The sequence below is a fragment of the Girardinichthys multiradiatus genome, chromosome 14, assembly GCF_021462225.1.
Source record: "Girardinichthys multiradiatus isolate DD_20200921_A chromosome 14, DD_fGirMul_XY1, whole genome shotgun sequence".
NCBI classification, from domain to species: Eukaryota; Metazoa; Chordata; class Actinopteri; order Cyprinodontiformes; family Goodeidae; genus Girardinichthys; species Girardinichthys multiradiatus.
This window is the reverse complement of record NC_061807.1, coordinates 1,034,903-1,060,997: the sequence shown is the minus strand read 5'-3', so window position 1 is coordinate 1,060,997 and position 26,095 is coordinate 1,034,903. Positions and strand designations below refer to the sequence as shown.

General features: G+C 38.9%; 1 long non-coding RNA gene across 1 annotated transcript; it reads left to right on the top strand.

Moving 5' to 3' along the window:
- Positions 1–6,297: 6,297 nt before the first annotated feature.
- On the top strand, positions 6,298–8,541 carry LOC124881179. Its single transcript, XR_007041556.1, has 2 exons — positions 6,298–6,792; positions 7,283–8,541. It is a non-coding gene; the product is annotated as an uncharacterized LOC124881179 (long non-coding RNA).
- The last annotated feature ends 17,554 nt before the right edge of the window (positions 8,542–26,095 follow it).

Below are 26,095 nucleotides of genomic sequence, written 5' to 3'. Positions count from 1 at the left end.
ATACCCTTTACTTATTTTACACTAAACCAAGCATTAATGTCAGCCATTATCCGATTGGCGTCTTCTTAGCCATATTATCTGCCATTTCATTCCCATTAACCCTGGAACCCACATAAAATAAACTGTAAGCTCCATCATAATGATTCTATAAAGTGTTTGTTGTATTTCAATTAATATATCTGGTCAACTATCTGATTGACTATGTTGCAAACTGGCCAATGATGAACTAGAATCTAAACAAATGATTGATTTTAATGGTCTAACCTCTTCCAACCACTGAACTGCTAGAAGTAAAGCAAACATTTCTCCTGTATAAACCGATACTCCATCACTTACCCTTTTTCCTACTTTAATATTGTGGTATAATATTAATATAATTGTGGTACAATGAAAGCTATTCCTATCCTATTCGCAGTACTTTTTGATGTATCAGTATATATATGTACATAATTATAATACTGGTTTATATATTCTTGTATAATATATTTATTCATAATAAAAACATAATTTTTGTTCTTCTTTTCTAATAATGAAACATCTATTTTTGCATCAGGAAGTATCCAAGGTGGTACTGTAGGTAATGAAACTGTCTGACCTATATCTAATTTATCTAAATGAATTTAATTTGCTTTAGAATTTATTATCCATCCAAAGCTTTTTATTTTTTCCTTTTCCCAACCTGTTGTAAGCCCTTTTAATGTTGGATGGTCATTTCTTTGTCCTTGTAAATTTGTCCAATAATTCAAAGATAACTGGTCCCTATTAAATTTAAGAGGCATTTCTCCCATTTCAACTTGGAATGCTGCTATTGAAGATGTTTTAAAAGTACCTGTACATATTCTTAAAGTCTGGTATTGAATATAATTTAGCTTTAAGAGATTTGGATCTGCTGCTGGATTATAAACTATACACCCATAATCCACGACTGACCTAATTAATCCAGTATAAGTGGCTTTCAATGCATTTTTATCAGCTCCCCACTTGGTTCCAACTAAACACCTCATTATATTTAATACCTTCCTACATTTATCTAATATTTTCTTAATGTGTACACCCCATGTCATTCTTTCATCAAACCTCAACCCAAGAAATTTAAATTGTTTAACTCTTTCCAACTCCTGATCATATAATTTCAACTGGATTTTTTTCATCAACTCTTTTCCGTGTAAAATACATTATTTTAGTTTTTTCCACAGAAAACTTAAAACCTTATTTATACGTCCATTTTTCTACAACTGAAATTGCCCCCTGCAGCTTCTTTACAATAAATTGCTCCATCATCAGCAAAAAGTGAAAATCCCATTCCACCCCCTACTTCCTTAAACACATAATTAATTATAACAGAAAATAATACCGGGCTTACTATGCTTCCCTGTGGTGTCCCATTTTCTATATTCAGTCTCTCAGAATTCTCCTTCCCTATCCTCACTTGTATTTGTCTTCCTTCTAAAAAATTCTCAATCCATCTAAACATACGACCATTTATTCCCATTTTTCTAAGGTTTTATTAATAATTCTTCCCTCCACATCATATCAGATGCTCTTTCAATATAAAAAAATACTGCCACTCTCTTTATTTACTTGAGCCTTTCTAATCTCATTCTCTAGACATAATACTGGATCCATTGTGTTTCTCCCTCTCCTGAACCCACTCTGATACATTGATATAGGACCTTAATTTCCATATAACAATCTTTTATTTATCATTCTCTCCATTATTTTACATATGTTTGATATTAAAGCTATAGGTCGGTAATTTTCTTGTTTTTTCTCATCTTTCCCTGGTTTTCAAATTAGTATAATCACTGCTTCTTTCCAACTTTTTGGCAATTCTCCATCCTCCCATACTCGATTATACAATTCTAATAAAATATTTTTATTTGTTTCACTTAAATTACTTATCATGACATAACAAACCTGATCTTTTCCTGGAGCTTATAATTTATATTGTTTAAGTGCCCTATTCAGCTCTCTTATTGTAAACAACATATTTACTGAATCATTTGAATCTTCCGTTCGCTCCAATAACTCCTTATTCTCTAAAATTGTATTTTCTCGTCCTTTTTTCCCTTCTTCACTCTTCTTCACTAATATTTTCAGAACTATGAATTTTAACAAATGCCTTTACCAACATTTCCACCTTTTCTTTATCTTTCACTGCTGATATTTCCCCATTATTTAGTATTGGATATCCACTCACTCTTTTAATTTCATTCATCCTTTTAATAATTGCCCATACCTTAGAAATGTCTATCTCCATCCCCATTAAAAAAAGCTGTTATAGTGTACAGTATTTGAAAGGATGTTTCTTTGCAGTTGTATTGTCAACATAATAATAATAATAATATTGACTAACAATAATTCAGAAATCAGTCCTTAATGGGCTGTGTTCTCAAGCAAGAACTCATCACATTGTCTGCAATGAGTTTAGACCTTTATATGCAACTAGGCTGGTAAAAAAAAGAAGTAGCTAATCATGTTTCAATTCAATTGAATTCAGTTTATTTATATAGCGCCAATTCACAACAAATGTTGTCTCAAGGCAGTTCACAAAAGTCAGGTACATACATTCCAATTAATACTAATCATTGAACAGTGCAGTCAGATTCAGTTATTTATTCAAATTGGATAAAAAGTTTTTCTCTCTAAGGAAACCCAGCAGATTGCATCCAGTCAGTGACTTGTAGCATTCACTCCTCCTGGATGAGCATGGAGAGACAGTGGACAGTCACTGGCGTTGACTTTGCAGCAATCCCTCATACTGAGCATGCATGTAGTGAAAGTGGAGAGGAAAAACTCCCTTTTAACAGGAAGAAACCTCCAGCAGAACCAGGCTCAGTGTGAGCGGCCATCTGCCACGAATGACTGGGGGTTTGAGAGAACAGAGCAGAGACACAAAATGAACAAAGAAGCACTGATCCAGGAGTACTTTCTATGGGAAGGAAAAGTAAATGTTAATGGTTGTAGCTCCTTTAGTGGTTTCATCTAGGAAGAAAAAGCAGATAAACTCTGAGCCAGTACCTAAGTCTAGAGAATGAGAGAGAAAACACAGTTAGTCACAGTAAAAGCTCAGTCAGTAGCGATGTTTAGGAGAAAAATAGGGTTAAACACTGAAAGACAGGGCCAAGTGTATCATCGGTGAGCATTAAGTTGTTAGCAGCAGAAGCTTGGACGATGCCCCCTTCCAGGAAGGTGTCACAGCTAGACACAGAGTCAGGCCAGGTGTAGCTTCTAGGAAGAGAAAAGAGAGAGAGAACATAAAGTTAAAAGCTGAAATAACAACAAATAATGCAAAATTGTAGAGTAGTATGAGCAAGTAGCACAGAAGTTCACATAATAACTCGGTACAAAATGTTTTATTTCTGTGACAGCAACTGTTCTTTCTAACCTTTTCTCTTGGAATTTAAGTTACTTTTTTATGAAAAGAAAATACAGTTCAGGGAATTTTTGCCTTCTCTAAGTTAAATTTATTGCCATTTTTGCAACACATAAAGATGTTAAACTTTGTAACTTGAAAACATGCCAACATTCAATCATTTCCAAAGAAAGAAAGAAAGGTGTGTTTACAAAACTGCTGTCAAAAACTCAGTTGAAGGATTTACACCCACACTACAACGAACGTCTGTAGATTTGTTAGTTGGAAACTATGAAGAAAAAGAATATGAAGAATTGTTGCTAATCATAAAGAGGGTCGTTGAATCTTTTCAAAACCTTCAAATTAAAATACAGTATATTAATACATACAGAGCCTTTCACAATTAGATACACCACTGGTGAACATGTGTGAAGGGCCTAAAATACATCTGCCTTTTGCTCTAGTGTAAAAGGAAAAAACAAAATGTATATATTTTTTTGACAAATTAAGTTAATTTATCTAGTGGAGAAAAATTACCTCATTAATTATTTTTGTTATTATAATCACCGGTGCCCCACTTATTGATACCCTTAATAATTCCTCCAAAATAAATGCATCTCTGTCTTTTACTTTTCTAACTAGTCAGAAGATCTACATACGTTTAATTACTAGTCTGTGTCCTCCTTTTAGCTAGGGGTATAAATATGAAATGACACAGATTTTTTTTCTCTGGCTGCTGTACAAAAGGGGAAATACAAGAGAGCATGCCAATGCCAAAGTGGCATCTTGGTATCATCAAGGCTTCATAACAACCATTAGATGCTTTCTGGTTGAGAGTAAATCCATCTTTTTCCATCCTGATATCACAAACGTTACCCACTGGAGTTTAAAAACCTCTAGAGTACCAATATGTTTTGGTCAAATGACATAAATATTGGGCTTTTGGGCAACAGACACTCCATTGAACTTTGAAAACTCTTGGGAATGTGGTAATAGGGGTTAGGAGCAGGGTCATAATTTTTGACAGGATTTGGTGTCTTTCTCCAACAGTCTTGGGGCAAGAGGTGAGGCACACAGGTCACCAGTGTATCTCAGGGCAATACAGAGGCAAACAGGATAAGCAACCATGCATGCACACACTCACACCAGAGGTAAACTTAGAAGGTCCAAACATCAAACTTAAAACTAAGCTTAAAACTAACACTGCACATCACCCTAAACACTTTGTCAATATGGTGACACATGAGAGTGACAGCATCATTTTTTGGGGATGTTTTTCTTTAGGGACAGGGAGGCTGATCATATTCAGGAACATTTTTACAGAAAAACCTGGTAGAGGCTGCAAAAGACTTCCCTTCCAACAAGACAATGACCCTGAGACATCCAGAGCTACAATAGTTTAGATCAGTGATGAGTTATTTTTGCTTCAACACACCTAAATCAAATAATCTGATAATTAACAGACTCAGTAGCACTTCATCGCACACTGAGAAGGTAATTCCGACATTTCTTTTAGGTGCGTTGAATGGAGGAATGGAAGTGCTTTACATGATGAAAAAAATACATTGCATTACAAGGAAACAAATAAAGAAGAATTGGACTACAGACTGAAGTAAATAAATGCACTCGATGCTTACAGGTCCATATTTTCTGTTTTCTTAACATAAAATCAAATGTTTCTCCCTGGGGAGGAGGCAACTTTGTAATTTCATTAAATTAAATTAAACAACCTGAATTATGCAAAAAGTTACAATAAGCTACAGTAAATATTTACTAATCTTATATGTTTTAGTACATTTGAAATAAATGTTACAAATATAATGGTCTAGCAATAAACCAGTTTACCACATTTTCCAAACAAACAAAATGAAAAAAATATTAGATAAAAAAAAACTTAATTTCAGGACTAGCAGGACTGTTTTAGCTGCAGCAGAAATCAGAATTATTTTATTGTTTTTAAAGTAGGGTTGAGAACAAGCCAGGTTACTTCTATGCCTGATCTGAAGTCTGGATAAATGGGATTTAGTCAGATAAAAGATTCTTGGGTAAAACATGAGAAAGAAAACATGCAGCTGGAGATTAGTAAAGCTAAACTGGTTTACATTTCTTTTGGTAGAGCCAAAATGGACAAGATTAGAAATTAGAAACTAAATAAAAATAACAATGATAACATTAATGCAAGATGCTACTTGCTGTTCCAAAGTTGGTCTTCTCCAACATAAATGTCTTAATCCCAGCTGTATATAAAAGGATTACACAAGACACTGTAGATTTTGTTAGTCATAATTTATTTGGCTTGAGAATTGAAGCCCACGTGCTGTCATCTGTATTTACTTCCCTAAAACAATGTGCTGAATGTTATTTCAAGTCTTCATCTGAGCAATCAGGTCACTTTAGTGTCATAGACTGTTCACTCTGGAGTCTGATGGTATATAAAACTACTATGTGAACAACCATGCAACAGAAATCAGATCTGAGCAAAAAAAACTGTAATAGAGCATTTAGAGCTGTAGTGTGAATGTAGCCTTGGGGAACAAGTTTAGTTGATTCTATTATATTCAGTTCTGAATTAATATTAATTTTCTGAATTGGATTCATGGTAAAACAACTGAGCAGTGATCAAAACTTTGCTCTTTGATGGATGGATGGATGGATAATGTTGTCTCAGTTTGTATTGCATTTGTTTCAAGATAATATTTGCAATATTTGTCATTTGTGTATGTTGTAATTTCGATAAGAATAATAAGTTACATTTCAGGCCTCATCTTCTTTTTATACAATTTCTAACTTACCCAACCAGGTTACAATGTAATCAGCCTTCTGTCTGTTAACCATACCCACATGCTTTAAACAATAACTCAGCCTGTGATGTCTTTTGGTCTTTGTACCTTCAGTTACCTTTGGACTATTTCTGCTGCTGCTGACTCTGCAGCAAAGCCACTCTTCTTCTTCACTCAGCCTAAAGAAAACTTTGGAAGAATGATGATAGCGCCTACATAACTTTGAAGAACATTCCTAGTTTCCAGCTGACCCAAGACGAGGATGAGGAACCCTAGATGAGGATGAGGAAGAAAGCTTTGGACTGGCGGCAGAGGAGCTAGGATGTAAGATATCAGAAGACAGAGACAGCGAAATGGTGAAAATATGTAACTTTGACTGTAAATTCTACGGGAGAAGAAAGGGGAATTCTTCACGTGGGACACAGTCTTGTACCCACAACTTTCCCTAGAGTTCATGTATAACATACGGATGGATTCTTTAGCAGCAGAAAGGGAGTGGCAGGACATGAGAATCATTGGACATCTTGAAGCACACGGTGTACAGTTGAAACTTCAGCGATGTAAACGTCCACCAAGAAGACACCAACGAAAGAAAACACGTCAAAACAACTTATTTCATCGGAGGCATCAGAGGAATACCTTTCAGTTTCTCATGGGGTGAGTTTGACAGCTTTTTTAAAGCTATTATGATGCATCATATTGAAAACAAATCATGTATTTTCTGCATTCAAATATTAAAAGCTGAAATAAATATTTCCTTTGTTAACCCTGTTCATTATTTGCAAAGCCACATTGTCTGACATCATCAGACATTTTGATGTGAACGGTGCAAGACCCTTCATGAAGAAAAAGAGCCAGCTGCCACAGGACTGCGTTTTTTCAGCCGTGAGCAACTCCACAGAGTTCTGGAGTTCATAAAGAACTACGCTGAAGACCACGCCATCATGCTACCTGATCCACATCCTGGGCATAGGGCATAGGGAATGGCATGTTAAGTTACTGCTCAGTGTGGCGTCTCTATAGAAAGTCTGCTAAGGAGCTTGATATGTTTAAAAATATATATCTATATAATAGTGAAAGCCTTCTAATGACCAGCAACGTAAAACTTCATCAAACATTAACAACTGTGTAATATGTTTCTTTCCAGGTGAGCATGCAATTTGCAAATCACGCTTCAAGGCTCTTTGGACCCAGCTACTACCACACAGAAGAAGCTGTAGGCCACATATGGATCTCTGCTGGCTATGCCAACAGAATAATGATCAGCTTATAAGAAGCTCAAACCTTCCAGAGGAGAGGAAGACTGCAGAAATCAAAAAGCAACAGGATCATCTTCAGCTTGTTCAAAAAGAGAGGAACGTCTACAACGAGATGAATGCTGTCTGTAAAAAGAACTGCAACGACTATCAATTGTCCATCGGTACCTCCCCACCTTCAAGTAAGAAGATCAGGATGCACTACATTGTTGACTTTGCACAGCAGGTATTTCAATCTGGAAAAACTCACATAATAGAGAAACAACAAGATGACAGTTAGAGAGTTTATTAATGAAAGATTATCTCTTTGGCGCTCGGACCCCGGAGGAAGACGTAAACGCTGAGTTTGAATAAACATCTTAGGTACTGGAAGGTGGCATAGTGATGGTCAGGCGTTTGACTAGCAAACACACCTGAGTTCCTGCTTCCAGAAGCTCCCACAGATCAAGAGTTATCAGGACTTTAGGTGCTGACAATGTAGACTGCATTTTACCTTTACTGTTATACTGTAAATGTATTATCTAGTAATATATACCGTATTATGTAATTATCCTATAAACGGCAATATTGATCTTACCATGGACTTTAGCCTATGTTGTGGCTATGAAAAACACTTGCATACTAAAAATTATGTGTGGCCCATCGTCCGGATTTGCGCTAAACGAACTAAAATATGGATCCACCTTGTTGATGACCACAAGACACCCAAGATGGTGGACTGGAAGTGAGGCTGCGACTTCAGTGACATCAATGAAAACCCCCCATTGGCAAAGCAGCAGAAAATCTGGATCCATGTATTTATTTGAGATCTCTTTGAATTCTGTGCACTTATCTTTAAGCAGGATCCTGATGATTATCAAAGCAAAATAAATCAATCAGGGCATTGGAACACCTCCTGGGGGATGTGTCCCTTGTGTGTCCAGTCTATTAGGAAGAAGGAAATGGCTACACTAGCAGTGACAGATAACTACCAAATTGACTCAGTATTAGAAATTTGACATTTTAAAATAAAATCTAGCTGATGTAATTAGCTATGTTTAATTTAATGTATTCTATGTGATGTGATCCTGACTGCTAAAACATTTTTGAACCATTTGCTAAATTAATGCATGGGTTGGACCATGCATAAAATAAAGGGATTTCAGCCTTGGTAGATGTCGGCGTTAATGACATAAAATGAAACACTGGGTTACAAAAGTTTTAGTATTTATGGGGAGCAGTAGTGCAAATTATAGGGAAAAGTTGTTCATATCTCCAGTTAGAACTTAGTAACATTGTGAGAGAAGTAACTCATGCACAACTTCTCAGGCCACATTCTGAAAATCTATCTGAATGTATGGGTTTAATTCCTTTGACAAATCATACCCAAACTCTAACCCTAACCTCCACAGATAGACAATTTTGAAATTGTATTTGGGTCTTTGGGTTCAGGCCTTCCCTAAACATTGTCACAGTACTGAAGAATGTTGACTGCAAGGCCTATATCAAGCCTTCTCTCCAGATGCAAGCTGTCTGCCATTAGCAGAATGCCGTCATCTGCACCATCCACAGCGAGATTATTGGACAGGGTTTGCTGCTGACTTGGGCCATTTAGTTGTCGATCCTGAAGCTGCCAGCCAGGAGTTAATCCGAGAAGGAAACTTGAGACTTGAATCTTGAAAGTCCAGGAGCATCGAAGGTGCCTAGATCCAGAGGTCAGGAGTTTGATTAACACCAGAACTGGAGGCTGGATCAAACAGGTCTGGAACCTGAGAAGGAGGACATGAGAAAGTAAGTCTTGGAAACTTAGAGAAACTTGAAACAAGCTTAGATCTGGGCTAGAGATTGTTACCACTGTAGGTTTACACTTAGCCAATGAAGTGCTGGTAGCTTCAGCTTTAAATACCCCCAGTCAGCAATCAGGAGATGGTTAACACCTGTCCACTCGCACCCAGGAGCAACAGTGCCCTCTACAGACCAAGAACAGTTAATAACAGGTGGGAAAAGCCCAAGCACAAAAACTCCCAGACCCTGACAGGACTATGGGGCCCTGACTCGTGTAAAGTCCAGGTCCTTTCCCTAGTCCCACCACCCCTCACATTTTGGTCACTTATTTGAATCTCCTCTAATGAAATATTGTTACAGGTTGAACCCGATTTCACAGAAAGAAATACCTGGCCGGATGAATAACATGGGGTTCTGCTTTGTCATAAAAGGGTTTTGCTTTGTCATACGCTTAACTCTTAAGAACACAGGCTACCCTGTTCTTAGCTTTACACACGACTCCCTCACTTATTAATTGTTCCATTTTCAGTGCCCCCTCTAGTATTAATAAAATCACCTTTACTTGTCTTGTAATGATCCCCTGAACCCTGACTGATGACTCTTTGTCCATCCAGCAGCTCTGATGACTATTAACAGCTTCATTTACTCTCATGATGATGATGATTTTGATGATTTTACATCGTATAAATTCCATTTAATCTTCATTTTAATAAAAATTAACTTGCGTTGCCTTGCCTTTATTGTCTCCTCCCCCCAATGATCCTTCTGTACATGGGTAGTGAACACACACACATGGTGGATCATTATTTTTCATGCTGTTTTATTTGTATTTTTATTTTTTTTTCATTTTAGTTCAACTTTGTGTTTTTATTTTCTTATTGCAAGTAGGTTTCAATTTTAGTAGTCACTTTTGTTATTCTTTTAGTTATTTATCTCATTATACATTTTTTTTTTAATTGTCACTCAGTCAGCTGGGTGAGTCCTGTTTTCATGGGGATCACCTTGAAGTTGTTATAAGAGATTTCTCTTTGTCTTGTCAGAATGGTTTGGCAGGGCTAGTGAACACATGTCTGGTGCTGTAAAAATGTTTTCCCTTGTCAAGGTTATAATAAAGCTGATGTGAATGAGAATCATCGATCTCTCTTTTATAAATACACATTTTTCCATAACAATGGCTATCAATAATATGTCACCACCTAATTCTGGATGCAAGAAACTGAAACTTACCTTCACAGAGAAGTGATAAAACCTCTACAGTGCTGCATCACACCCATGTCTTGAAACTGTATTTTGTACTAACAGGAAGCAGAATTTGCATCAAGATATGATTTTTCTATTGTGACTGGATTTAACCCATACACAACCAAGACGTAAAAGGAGATCTACAAAACATGCAATTATTCTGAGTTTTGTGTTCTTGTAAAAATCTAAGCAATTTATCGAAAGCTGTTGGGTGTTAATTACTGGCAGACATCTCATGCCGTCTCATTTACCTCCTGTAATGCCTCCTGAAGCAGATCATGGGCTGATTTATTCCTCTCATTAGATGGTAGGTGGTAATCCAGGATGCTGGGGTCTTTAGTCACATCTAAAGTCTTGTGTTTCTTCCCATTCTCCAGGTAATAGGTGTTGTTGTCAGTCATGTTGAAGTGATTCAATGAGATGTTCAGTTGCTGGATGAACGAGGTTTTTACATGGTGACCCTAGGCTCTAAATTAATCAACATTTTGAGTTCTATAATGTGCTTTAAACTAAAGGATCAACAGGTTTTCAGGTTTTCAGGCTGTCGGACACAAGGGTTAGGGTTATATTTTAATGTATCATTTAAACATTCCTCCAAAGTTTTCTTTAGGTTGACAGAAGAGGAAGAGTGGCTTTGCTGCAGAGTCAGCAGCAGTAGAAATAGTCCAAAGGTAACTGGAGGTACAAAGACCAAAAGACATCACAGGCTGAGTTATTGTTTAAAGCATGTGGGTATGGTTAACAGACAGAAGGCTGATTACATTGTAACCTGGTTGGGTAAGTTAGAAATCGTATAAAAAGAAGATGAGGCCTGAAATGTAACTTATTATTCTTATCGAAATTACAACATACACAAATGACAAATATTGCAAATATTATCTTGAAACAAATGCAATACAAACTGAGACAATATTATCCATCCATCCATCCATCCATCCATCCATCCATCCATCCATCCATCCATCCATGTTCCTCAAGGCTACATTCACACTACAGCTCTAAATGCTCTATTACAGTTGTTTTGCTCATATCTGATTTCTGTTGCATGGTTGTTGACATAGTAGTTTTATATACCATCAGACTCCAGAGTGAACAGTCTATGACATTGAAGTGACCTGATTGCACAGATGAAGACTTGAAATAACATTCAGTACATTGTTTTAGGGAAGTAAATACAGATGACAGCACGTGGGCTTCAATTCTCAAGCCAAAACAATTATGACTAACAAAATCTACTGTGTCTTGTGTAATCCTTTTATATACAGAAGCAATACTGGATTGAATAGAACCTTATTTATTAAAGGAAAACATCAAACAGGGAAATGTGAGTGTGGGGAAGTTGAGACAATAGAACATGTTATTTTGCATTGTAGGAAATATCAGGTCTAGATTAATAAGTTAGTTAGGAATCTTAGTAATATAAAAATAAAATTAGACATTGTTGATTTATTGCAAAACGATTCAGGAAACAGAGGATATCAGGTTATATTTTATTTTTTAAAACTGTGTTAGTTGTATAATAGGATTTAGTGTATGTAGGGATATGTATAAGTATGTATAGATGTCATGTGGTTCACACTCCTTACCACATGGTGGCGGTAATGCTTCCTTCAGTTGTTTGCCAACCGCCAATCCAACCGCCTCAACAAAGAAAGAAAGAAGAAGAAGCCGAGTTATAACTACTCAGTAACTGTTAAAGGATCTTTTGAAGAGAAGCTAACAACAAAGATGTGGAGACAGCAGCTCAAACGGTGGCAGAGTGCAGCAGTGGGAGATATTTCCCAAACAGCTAAAGAGGACAAAGAAGATCAGCAGCGTCTCAACATCCTGGAGGCTGATTTCAACCCTAAAGTTCTGCTGCACAGATTAGGTTTGTATGTTTTCATGTCAGTTACAGTTTAGGAACATTTTAGGTGACTAATGGATTAGCTTCTTAAAGACCAAATGTTCACCATAGACTTAAAACGTAAACGCTTCGTTACTCGGTGGGAACGACCCACGTCCGCCATTTTGATTGGTTTGTTGTCCTTCAACACCGATACAAGTTTGTTTAGAAACTAATTAAACTAAATTGTTTTAATGAAGGAGGTTGTCAAAATAAGTGTTCATAAGAGAATGAGGGTTTTAAACATATTGGGTCTTCTTTGACTGTTAGCAATGTCTTTTAGAAGTAAGGACTGTGTCTCAACAAGTTTCTACGTAGGCTGCCATGACAGACCGCTACTTCTGCTGTACGGTTTTATACTTCCGGGTAACCCAAAGCGAGAACCACTAGAATAAATGACAAATTGTGTTAATTTGTGCTATAACGGGCAACTTAAACAGTTCAAATATGAGTTTAACTTGTTCTGTTGTCGGCTGTCACAACAACTCAAGAAAACTGAAAAACTAGTCAGAAACATTTTGTCTTGAACATCAACAACTTTGAAAGACCTGTCCGTACTCTATGTCGAGGAAGGAGGATCAGAAACGAGCGTGGCGGGCAGCTTTAAAACTCAAATACCCCACGAAGAGAGTTTATGTTTGCATCTTTCATTTTATCGCTAAAAAGCCCACAGAGCTTCACTCCAACCCGGAGCTTTATCTGGGCTATGACCGGCCCCCACCAAAGAAAAGAAGGCGGCTCATCTCTGTGAGCCAGACAGCTTCCAGCAACATCAACAAAACGGCTGAATTTGTTCCCAGTGAGTGAAATTGTAAATGTGGTTTGTTCCCGTTTCACATTTTAATCACGCAATCCTCAGCTTTTACTGATTTATATCCTGTGGTGAATGGTATTACCATCAGCACCCACTGGTTGCAGTGTTAGTCTGGATGTTAGTATGTTTTTAATTCTGTTCAATTCAAATATACTTTATTTATCCTAAAGGGAAATTAAATATTTAATTAGCAGCCAAGTATAATTTTTAAAGACGAAATGGTTGGTAATTAACTCCAGTCGCATTCTGGCAGAAGTGTATATGACTTCATTTAACAGTCCCAGAATAGCTTTTCATTTAGCAACTTGGTAAAATTCAACAATCCTCTTCCCAAATACAATCAAAACAACTTTGTTTTCTGCAGGAACATCAATATGATTGAAACACGGGGGGAGATTAGCCCCAAGGGCTGTAAAAGTCTGGGGTTTGTATTCATAAAAATATGCTGAGTTATTAGATGAAGTTTATTTATGTTTCATTTATTTAAAACAGGTGCAGCTGAATGAAAACCTCCATTTAAACAGAAGAAGGTTAAATGTAACCAAGCACCAACTGATTTTTTAAGAATGAAAAAATAAAATCTAATATTTTGATGATAATATAACATAATTTTAGGAGGCTTAGGAACATTTCAGGGCGGCTAAAGCCAACCCAAAAACAGCACTGTTGACATTTATGATGTTGCATGTGTGTAAGAGAGTAGAATTAGAAATTTCCCTCATAAAACGTAATAAGCTAAGTGACACTTTACAGTTTCTGTTATGCTAACAGAGCTTACAGGAATGTACATTTGATTGTATTTTTGTGTTATTCGACACGCACTGTGGATTCACCTTCAGTCATCCCAGACCAGGCCAGCATCTCCACACAACCTCCTGAGCCAAATCTGCACTCAGTCTACACACTGTGGGAAGATCCTTCACAACAAGATCATTAATACTGCAACACGTCTCGCAGTAAAGATCTCCAGGACAAGATGACTCAGTGTGATGAAGTTGCATATTTTATTCTTTAAAATGACGCACATGCTTTGCTGTATACTGGTATAGCCTTAGAGACATTTAACACTCTTGTGTCAACCCTGGAAGGATATGACAACAATGATTTTACAAATTAAAGAGTAATTGTGTAATAGGTGAGCTAAGCCGCCAGTTTCATATATCACAGAGCATGGCTAGCAAGATCATTTCATACTGGTTAGACAGACTGGAGGAACGTTTCCAACCATTAATTCCATGGCTGCCAAGAGAACCTATTCAAGCAAATATGCCTGCAGCCTTCAAGAAGAACTTTCCGAATACAACATGCATTATAGACTGCAGTGAGAGCCTTTTACAGAAACCCAAAAATCTGGGCTCGAGGGGAATCATACGGCCACTATTATTCACACAACACAGTCAGATATTTGGTAGCTGTTACACCATGTGGACTAATGTTTGTGTCGGCGGCATATGACAAATTTATCACAATGGACTCTGGAATATTAAAGTGCCTGAAACCTGGTGACGAAGTCATGGCAAATGGAGGTATTACAATAAAAGGATTGCTCTTTGAGTGAAAAGTTAGATTAGTAATTCCTTCTTTCACAAAAGAACATAGACAGATAACTGAGGAACAGGTAACATACATGCGTCGGATTGCAAATGTAAGATTTCATGTTGAAAGAGCAATCAGATGTTTGAAAGTTATCAAAATACTATCTTAAACTGGTCCTATAAGCATGGCTCCTAAAATAGACACGATTTTGAGGATATGTGCTGCTCTAGTCAATTTAAGAGAGGATCTCATCCTGATACAGAATAATTTTGATGTACAGATATTTATAGTAAATAATTTCCAGGTCTCCCTTTTTTATCTTCTTTTCTACACACTGAATGTTTTTGTCGAAAAACTTGTGATACATGCACATATAGTGCAATCAACTGAACATTGATTTCTTTTTTTTATTCAACCATAATGTGAAGAAACATGAGAAGTAAAAAGAAGTAAAACCTTCTCAAGCACTTTACTTTTTCCTTTACAAATGCTTCATCATATAGCACTGTAAATGCAACATGCTCACTAGGTGTCCAGATCACAAGTGTGACAGTCTTTAGACCTGAGCAAAACATTGTAAGCTGCACTTGCATGTAATAGCCTTTGCTTCCAGTTTTCTTCAGCAGCAGCTCTCCATCTACCAATTTGATATCGCTGCATTTCTGGGTAAGCTGCTCAGTGAGTGAAGGATGGGTTGGTACGGGACACATTATTTCTAACAGCACATCTGAGTCAATGACCCCATCAGGACTAGCAGAGAGCCATGGTTCCTGGATGCTGATAACAGTACTCATGTGAATGATGTTCATGCCCCGTTCTTTCAGTTGATTACAAGCTCTAACTTCATTTTCTTTACCATAGTTTGTTTCATAATTACCACAAAAGGAGGTGTACATGTGCTCAGATAAAAATGTGTCATTTTTTGTGTTGGCATGAACTGGAACTTTTTTTGCAGTTCTTGCTGTAAGTCTGATTTTTCTACAGTTGTACCACAAATCTGATGCACTTTGTTCTGTTGTTTCTTCTTGTAATTGTGATGCTTGATCTTCAGAAACATGAATATATGCCTGATAGAATGCCCTGCATGGATTACAGCTAAGATCAGAACTGTGTGCTTGGTGTGGCTGAAGAAATTGCTCATCAATTGTGCTGTTGGAGTGAGGTTCTGCTGATGGTGAGGCTTTGTAACACTTTCTAATTAATGCGTTCTTGAGGAGGAAAAGTGGCTTCATTGGTGCTTTGCTAACACTGTCTATGAAGTATTGGTGAGTATGATGACGTGGCGTGTTTGGGAGTGTTTGTGTCACTGCAGTCCGTGAGTTCATGTTATACTGCTGCTCTGCCTTGTGGTGTCTGAAGTTGGACGTTAGGGTTTCAGATTCTTTATCGTCCCTGCGTTCCACCTGTGCTGCTCATCTGTACATGCAACCCCTGTTTATCCACTGATCACAGCATTCTGGACCTGCAACAAACATTAGGGAGTATTTTCTCACTGTCATTACTCAAAATTTAACATAATGAGGAAGGTTATGCTCACAAAAGCACTACCATGTCTTTGTATATAGATCTAAATCACTGAAATAAAAACACGGGCAAAGCCACCTACAGTGAGAGCTATTGCTAAGAATAATTGATCAATCTAGGCAGCTGCTCTTCTGTGGATGCTCCTCCTGATACTCTGAGAGCACTTTAGCCTAAACATGGATTAAACGCTTATAGCCGATCATATGTTTAATTTAAACCTAACATCATATTTTTTATTGAAATATTTTTAATCTTTAAGATGCCAGCTAATTACTTCCAGCTCAGACTTTACAACTATCACTGCTCCCCACAAAATGAAACTTAAGTTATTTACATCTCTGCTGTTTTCTTATTTCTTTTCCTTTTTATGTAAATGGTCAGTTGTCTTGCATCCAGTCTGTACTTTTTTCAAATGAATATATTCTGTATATTTGTTCAAACCCCCAAAAATTATACTACCCAGTTGCACATTACTTTATTTTTTCTTATGTTTTAAAATTTCCTTTAAAGTACAGCCTCTTATATTTTTTGTGTCATTTAATTTTTTTGTATGACACTAGATCAGACATGCTTCACGAAGCTTTAACAATGCATGACTTCCACATGTAAACACGGATCAGGCAGCAAGATGACAGCTGCACGTCTCCCCGATCATAGCTTCTGGCTAGTCCAGTGTTTCTGTTTCAGTGATCTAAATATTCTGATATCCAGATGAGTGATATACAGGTCCTTCTCAAAATATTAGCATATTGTGATAAAGTTCATTATTTTCCATAATGTAATGATGAAAATTTAACATTCATATATTTTAGATTCATTGCACACTAACTGAAATATTTCAGGTCTTTTATTGTCTTAATACGGATGATTTTGGCATACAGCTCATGAAAACCCAAAATTCCTATCTCACAAAATTAGCATATTTCATCCGACCAATAAAAGAAAAGTGTTTTTAATACAAAAAACGTCAACCTTCAAATAATCATGTACAGTTATGCACTTAATACTTGGTCGGGAATCCTTTTGCAGAAATGACTGCTTCAATGCGGCGTGGCATGGAGGCAATCAGCCTGTGGCACTGCTGAGGTCTTATGGAGGCCCAGGATGCTTCGATAGCGGCCTTTAGCTCATCCAGAGTGTTGGGTCTTGAGTCTCTCAACGTTCTCTTCACAATATCCCACAGATTCTCTATGGGGTTCAGGTCAGGAGAGTTGGCAGGCCAATTGAGCACAGTGATACCATGGTCAGTAAACCATTTACCAGTGGTTTTGGCACTGTGAACAGGTGCCAGGTCATGCTGAAAAATGAAATCTTCATCTCCATAAAGCTTTTCAGCAGATGGAAGCATGAAGTGCTCCAAAATCTCCTGATAGCTAGCTGCATTGACCCTGCCCTTGATAAAACACAGTGGAGCAACACCAGCAGCTGACACGGCACCCCAGACCATCACTGACTGTGGGTACTTGACACTGGACTTCTGGCATTTTGGCATTTCCTTCTCCCCAGTCTTCCTCCAGACTCTGGCACCTTGATTTCCGAATGACATGCAGAATTTGCTTTCATCCGAAAAAAGTACTTTGGACCACTGAGCAACAGTCCAGTGCTGCTTCTCTGTAGCCCAGGTCAGGCGCTTCTGCCGCTGTTTCTGGTTCAAAAGTGGCTTGACCTGGGGAATGCGGCATCTGTAGCCCATTTCCTGCACACGCCTGTGCACGGTGGCTCTGGATGTTTCTACTCCAGACTCAGTCCACTGCTTCCGCAGGTCCCCCAAGGTCTGGAATCGGCCCTTCTCCTCAATCTTCCTCAGGGTCCGGTCACCTCTTCTCGTTTTGCAGCGTTTTCTGCCACACTTTTTCCTTCCCACAGACTTCCCACTGAGGTGTCTTGATACAGCACTCTGGGAACAGCCTATTCGTTAAGAAATGTCTTTCTGTGTCTTACCCTCTTGCTTGAGGGTGTCAATAGTGGCCTTCTGGACAGCAGTCAGGTCGGCAGTCTTACCCATGATTGAGTGATGAACCAGGCTGAGAGTTTTAAAGGAATCTTTTGCAGGTGTTTAGAGTTAACTCGTTGATTCAGATGATTAGGTTCATGGCTCGTTTAGAGACCCTTTTAATAATATGCTAATTTTGTGAAATAGGAATTTTGGGTTTTCATGAGCTGTATGCCAAAATAATCTGTATTAAGACAATAAAAGACCTGAAATATTTCAGTTAGTGTGCAATGAATCTAAAATATATGAATGTTAAATTTTCATCATGACATTATGGAAAATAATGAACTTTATAACAATATGCTAATTTTTTTAGAAGGACCAGTAACTTCCACAGAATAGCTGCAGCATCACTACATGATTTCCCTAATCCAGCGATACAGGAACAGCTGACTGTCTCCACTCCTCTTTCCCTGAGCATGACCCTCTCTACAGCTGCTTAATGTAAAACAATGTTGTCTTGTTTCTTAAGCATTACTTTATCAATTTTGTTGCTGTGAGGGTAATTACATGCCTCGGTGCTCTTATAATTATGTAATTCCTTGCCGTCATTGCCTTCGGAAAAAACAAGGTAATTAATAATGTCAATGTAGGTAACTTCGGGCCATAACTTCATGTCGTCTACCCGGTCCGTGAGAAGTGACGGGTGAGGCACTGTTAATGATTTTTCTTCGCCGCTTTTTAAAACATCCTTGCAATGTATCCACCTCCGATGCGTTGCCATTTACGGCAGGTAAAGAAAACTGCGGTCTCTCAAAAAATTAAATCAACAGCAAGTGTGTAACCTCACAACTGTAAACAGCAGAAGTAAAAAAACGGCTTCAGCTATGAATTAGGGAGTAAAGGCGCCAAGTCAGGAATAGTGTGGATAGATGCTAGTTCTGTTGTTGATATCCGGCACCCCGGGCGGATAGTGTTAAGCGAAATTCCGTCCTGCTCAAATAATCTCCTCCCCGTGTCGGGTGCGCACACTGCAGCCTGATGTGGCTCTGACCGTCTACACAGCTTTTCTGATCGATTTCTCGGTAAAACGATGAAACTTATTCATATCAAGGTTGTTACTTTATGTTTTGGGTCGATCATTCCTCACATCATACACAACTATACTTGTGAATGTGGACACATTTGCTCTTTATTTGCTGGAAGTACATGGAGGAACAAAATGTTTCAGCCATCTGAAATATTCTGTATATAAAGAGACAGAGATAGCCTACAGGTACAAAAAAAGAATGTGAGCCGTACTTGCAAACCACGCAGCAGAGAACATCTTCCTGAAACACTGCGGGTTTGAGACATTCGACTCAAACGGATTTAGATAAGAGGTAACAAATTTGTCTTTTTTTTAATCAACCTGCCAAAAAAAAACTATTTCATCATTACGAATATATAATTTTCTTTATATATGTATGTTTGTGTGTGTATGTATATATTTGTTGCGATGTCAACGGTCACACTGGGATGATGTCTCCACAGATGAACTGACATGTTAGATATTTTTTGCTGTCGTTCTTTTACAACTTGCACAACTTTCGTACCGCCTTCATAGGTCACACTGAATGCAAAATGCACCGACACATCAGACTTATATAACGTTGCTGGTGCATGCTCCACCTCCGAGTCCTCTTTGCTTGCTATCTTCGCACCTCCGCTACGACTGATTTCCCGTGACACACCCAAAATTGCGTGTGAGTATGGTCCGAACGCTACGCACACATGCCGAACCGGGACAACCGAATCAAACTGTTCATTTCGGTTTCATTAAGTGTCCCATTGCTATTCCACATAGAAACTAGTTAAAAGTAGTAATTATGCGGCACATTGGAATCGTAGAGAAGTGAGATGGAGACAAAAAAGATGCCAGACGGAACGACTACAATGGTTTCAGTATATGGTTGTTAGATCATTTTATAAATCAACAGACATAAGAAGCAACAATGCAAAATAAAAGGATAAGAATAAATGGTAATTAAATCAAAGAATTTAATATAATCAAAGCACCTAAATATTTCTTTTAAAAAAGTGAGTCAGTCCAGGCTGAAGTCCAAAAACTTTCTAATATGCATGATGTGTTTCCTGCAGATGTTAAGCAGATGCTGATGGTTGAAGAAGAAGCTCCTGTAAACCACAGACCTTGTGCTGGCCTACATGATCCAAAGCTCCACCACATAAAGGAGGAACAGGAGGAGGTCTACACCAGTCTGGGGGGAGAGCAGCTCAATGGGAAGAAGGAGATTGATGTCATCAGGTTTCCAGTCACTGCTACTCCCATAAAGAGTGAGGATGATAAACAGTCCCCTCTACTCTCACAGCTTTATCAAGACCAAATTAAAGGCAGAGCGCTTCCAGAAGACATCGATGGAGGAGAAGAATCCATCAGGATACAAGATCATGGAGATGGTTCCATTTCCTCAGAAACTGAAGACACTGAGAAGGATGAAAAGGCCAATGATGTAAAGCACCCCGTCTCTGATCTCAAACACTTGTCAGACTCTGGACTGAAATCTAAGGACATGGACAATGACTGGAAGGACAGCAGAGCTCCTGAGTCAGATGGAAACATTAACAAACCTTTTAGCTCCCCTGAGTTTGCTGAACAATTTGTTCACCGTGGCTTTCTTCAGAAAGACATGATAAATTCAGAAATAGGATCTTTAAGCTTGCTGGATGGGAATAAATGTTTCACAGAGAAGAAAAATATGGTATTGCCAAAGAAAGTCCAGACAGGAGTGAAGTTTAGCTGTGAAGACTGTGGTAAAACCTTTATTAGAAAATGCACTTTAAACATACATAAGAGAATCCACACTGGAGAGAGACCTTTCTGTTGTGATCTATGTGGACAAAGATTTAACCAAAAAGAACATTTAAACAGACACATGAGAATCCACACTGGACAGAAACCTTTCTGTTGTGATCTATGTGGACAAAGATTTAGTGCAAAAGGAAGTTTAAACACACACATGAGAATCCACACTGGACAGAAACCTTTCTGTTGTGATCTATGTGGACAAAGATTTAACCGAAAAGAACATTTAAATAGACACATGAGAATCCACACTGGACAGAAACCTTTCTGTTGTGATCTATGTGGACAAAGATTTACTGTAAAAGGAAGTTTAAACAGACACATGAGAATCCACACTGGACAGAAACATTTCTGTTGTGATCTATGTGGACAAAGATTTACTGCAAAAGGAAGTTTAAACACACACATGAGAATCCACACTGGACAGAAACCTTTCTGTTGTGATCTATGTGGACAAAGATTTAACCGAAAAGAACATTTAAATAGACACATGAGAATCCACACTGGACAGAAACCTTTCTGTTGTGATCTATGTGGACAAAGATTTAGCCAAATAGGAAATTTAAACAAACACATGAGAATCCACACTGGACAGAAACCTTTCTATTGTGATCTATGTGGACAAAGATTTACTGCAAAAGGAAATTTAGACACACACATGGTAATCCACACTGGACAGAAACCTTTCTGTTGTGATCTATGTGGACAAAGATTCACTGCAAAAGGAAGTTTAAGCACACACATGAGAATCCACACTGGACAGAAACCTTTCTGTTGTGATCTATGTGGACAAAGATTTATTGCAAAAGGAAGTTTAAACACACACATGAGAATCCACACTGGACAGAAACCTTTCTTTTGTGATCTATGTGGACAAAGATTTACTGAAAAAGGAAATTTAAACAAACACATGAGAATTCACACTACAGGGAAAATGGCTAAGGTTTGAATGCTCAAAAAGATTACGGTCGCTGTAAAATATGTTATGTGAAGTGGCAGGAATACTTCTAATCTGAGGAAGCACCCAGTTAAGCACCAGATTTTTGTCAAGGCTGAAGGGTGCACAATTTTTGTCAGCCTCAGATATATGGCTACAACTCCTTCATTCATCACCGTTAACACGCCTGCTAATGGATACAATTTGTGCATTAAATTTGTGCCTTATTTATAAAATAAAAACTGTTACAATACCAACAGCTGGTTGTTGTTTTGATATATTCAATAAAGTTTATATATTGAGAAATACATACACTACTGGTCAAAGGTTTTAGATGCACTTTCTCACTTAATGGGTCTCTTTATTTTCATGACTATTTACATTGTAGATTCTCACCAAAAGCAACAAAACTTTGAAGGAAAACACATGGAGTTATGTAGTAAACAAAAATATGTGAAATAAAACAAATTTTATATTTTAGGTTAAAGCTTTATTTTAGATTTACTATGTAAGCTATACCTTTTATAATTTTTATTAATTATTAAGGATAATAATTCAGTCATCACAGCAATGGGCGGGTACTTTTAGGAATCTAAAATACTCGTACTCGTCGTCTTCCGCTTTATCCGGGACCGGGTCGTGGGGGCAGCAGACTCAACAGAGATGCCCAGACGTCCCTCTCTCCAGACACCTCCTCCAGTTCCTCCAGGGGGGGGCCAAGGCGTTCCCAGGCCAGCCGAGAGACATAGTCCCTCCAGCATTTCCTGGGCCGTCCCCTGGGCCTCCTCCCGGTGGGACATGCCTGGAACACCTCCCAAGGAAGACGTCCAGAAGGCATCCGGTATAGATGCCCGAGCCACCTCAACTGGCTCCTCTCGATGTGGAGGAGCAGCGGCTCTACTCCGAGCCCCTCCCGGATGGCCGAGCTCCTCACCCTATCTCTAAGGGAGTGCCCGGCCACCCTACGGAGGAAGCTCATTTCAGCCGCTTGTATCCGGGATCTCGTTCTTTTGGTCATGACCTAAAGTTCATGGCCATAGGTGAGGGTAGGAACGTAGACCGACCAGTAAATTGAGAGCTTTGCTTTTCGGCTCAGCTCTCTCTTCACCACAATGGACCGGCACAGCGCCCCCATTACTGTGGCAGCCGCACCGATCCGTCTGTCGATCTCCCGCTCCATTCTTCCCTCACTCGTGAACAAGACCCCGAGATACTTAAACTCCTCCACTTGAGGCAGGAACTCCCCTCCAACCTGAAGAGGATAAGCCACCCTTTTCCGGTCGAGTACCATGGTCTCGGACTTGGAGTAGCTGATCCTCATCCCAGCCACTTCACACTCGGCTGCGAACCACCACAGCGCATGCTGTAGGTCTTGGCTAGAGGGGGCCAGCAGGACCACGTCATCTGCAAACAGAAGAGACAAAATCCACTGGTCCCCAAACCCGACCCCCTCCGGCCCTTGGCTGCGTCTAGAAATCCTGTCCATAAAAGTTATGAACAGGACCGGTGACAAAGGGCAGCCCTGCCGGAGTCCAACATGCACTGGGAACAGGTCCGACTTAGTGCCGGCAATGCGGACCAAACTCCTGCTCCGCTCGTACAGGGACTGGATGGCCCCTAGTAAAGGGCCCCCGATTCCATACTCCTGGAGCACCCATCACAGGGCATCACGAGGGACACAGTCAAATGCTTTCTCCAGGTCCACAAAACACATGTGGACCGGTTGGGCAAACTCCCATGAACCCTCGAGCACCCTGTAGAGGGTATAGAGCTGGTCCAGTGTTCCACGGCCGGGACGAAAACCAGGCTCCAGGGTGGGACCCCGGCTCCGCCGTACCGGGCGACGTCACGTGCCTCGATATTTTTTGCTTCATGAGGGATTCTTGAACCACTCTTTGTCTGACCCATCACCTAGAGCCTGTTTGCCATGGGAGACCCTACCAGGGGCATTTAGGCCCCAGACAACATAGCCTCTAGGATCATTTGAGCACTCAAACCCCTCCACCACGTTAAGGTGGTGGTTCAAGGAGGGGAGGAATCTAAAATAGAAAACAATTTTCTGTTTGCTGCATGAATCCATATGTGTTCATTCACAGTTTTGATGCCTTTAGCGAGAATCTTTGTACAATGGAAATTGTCATAAACATAAAAAAATTTAAAGCGAAAGTGGTTCTTAAACATTTGACCAGTAGTGAATGTTAAATGGAAAGTTTTATTTTCAATAAAATATCAAATATATTAATAACACGTAAAAGTGCTGAAAACTGATACAAGTGAGTACCGGTTTAAATTCCCAGGTACCAAGTATTGGTACCGTATCGATTCAGATGTGAAATGTACCCATCCCTAGTCAGGAGAGGGTGATCAGACTGGATTTAGATGTCTTGTCATTTTCCAAATGAACATATTTTGGAGCATTACTGTTTTTTGCCACAGTCAATGTATCTGAATAATATTCTCAGCCCACACATTGCTCCTATGACACAACGACTGCACGACGTTTTTATGCCAACAGCAGCTTTTTGTATAATATAGGTGATGCAGAGAATACTTCAATGGCAACTGTATGTCATGCTGTCAGGGATGTTGCTGTTGCTCTTAAACTGTTACTGTACAGCTGAGGTGTCCATGGTGTCGATTGCAAACATTCAGTGAAGTCAGGTTGTCCTCCTTAGCAGAGTGTTGCGTGTCCCTACCTGCCAAGCAGGACACCAGGGTTTAATTCTGTGTAAAAAGTGTAATTGTGGTTTATGTCATCAGACATACATAGCTTAGGTGTAGTTAAAGTTTAACTGTGATTCTAGATGGTAGCCTCCACCACTCCCTAACACACAGACACACAAGAATAATGAAAGAAGAATTTCACAGAACTGCAGGTATCAGTGAAAGCAGTAATTAAGTTGGTATCACATTTTGAGACTTCAAGCATTATCTATTGATATATTTCTGGGTTTCCAGGCATCATTCACTGCATACATAGCAGTTACATTCACTGCTCCTTCACTGATTGAAGGAGATTGTTTTATTTGTTTTATATTTCACAGTTTATCATCTACTCAACGAGTGTTAACATTGATTCTGTCATCTGACTATGCTGCACCTCTCATTTAATTAATCTGAGTATGCTTTGTTGATAGCCACACAGTTTGTTTAAATGTATATTTAATGTTTCCTGGGTTTTATTCTCCTTTACTATACAGCCTCTTCAAACTTTTTGTAACTCCTGTTTTTCCCGATTGGTTCTTATAGCGTCTATTCTGTTAACTTTTTCTATGGTTTCTAGAGATGTATGAATCTGGATCCTTTCATTGTCTTTTGCTTTGTTTCTGACAAACCCAAATTCCCCCCATTGTGGAACAATAAAGGATTTTCTACCCTATTCTGTATTAAATACTTGTTTAAGGGGGGAGCTGTCGAGTGATGAGCAAGTAGGACACGCTCGCTAGTGGCTCTCGCAGATTTTAAGTTTAAAACGCCATTTCAACAAAGCCATACGAACAACGATGTGTTAAAGGCTATATCATCACCCCATGCAGAGCTAGTGCGTTTGAAGTCAGACATTTTCAACAAGACTGAGGCAGAGATCTCAGAGGTAAAGTACACCTTGAGAGGGGAGATAGCTACGCTGAGAACCGAAAGTGACACAGCATTATTGGCACTTAAATCCGGAATGAGCGCACAAAACCAAGCTTTGAAAGAATTTACTGATGCTGCTAACGACACTTCAGACACAATGCTGGAAGACAAAGTTAAGGGTCTCTCTGGGCAAGTTGAAGCACTATCAGAGAAATACCTTGATCTTGAAGGCCGTTCGAAGCGACAGAATCTGAGAGTGGCCAGAATTAAAGAGGGGAAGGAAGATGGCCTAAAGCCAAGAGAGTTTATCTCTGTAAGAATTGGCTGAACCAATTCTCGCTTTGTGCTTGTAGGAATGAGTTGTAAATAAAAGTCTGGTGCAAGAATTTCTCCCTTTGTGAGAAGGACGTCGCAGTGCTGGCAGAGGACTGTCTCATCCTTGCAAGTCAAACTTACTTTGTTCACTTGTGTCTTATTTTACACTTGCTTGTGTTTATCAGCTTACTAACTCTAAAATTTCTTGGTCCTTTGAGCCGGATCGCTAGAAATCTGCCCTGGGCCAAACGGTGCGTGTGGAGTTCCAGTCTGTGCAGCCTCCAGAACGTCTGGAGAACAAAAATCCTGCACAGT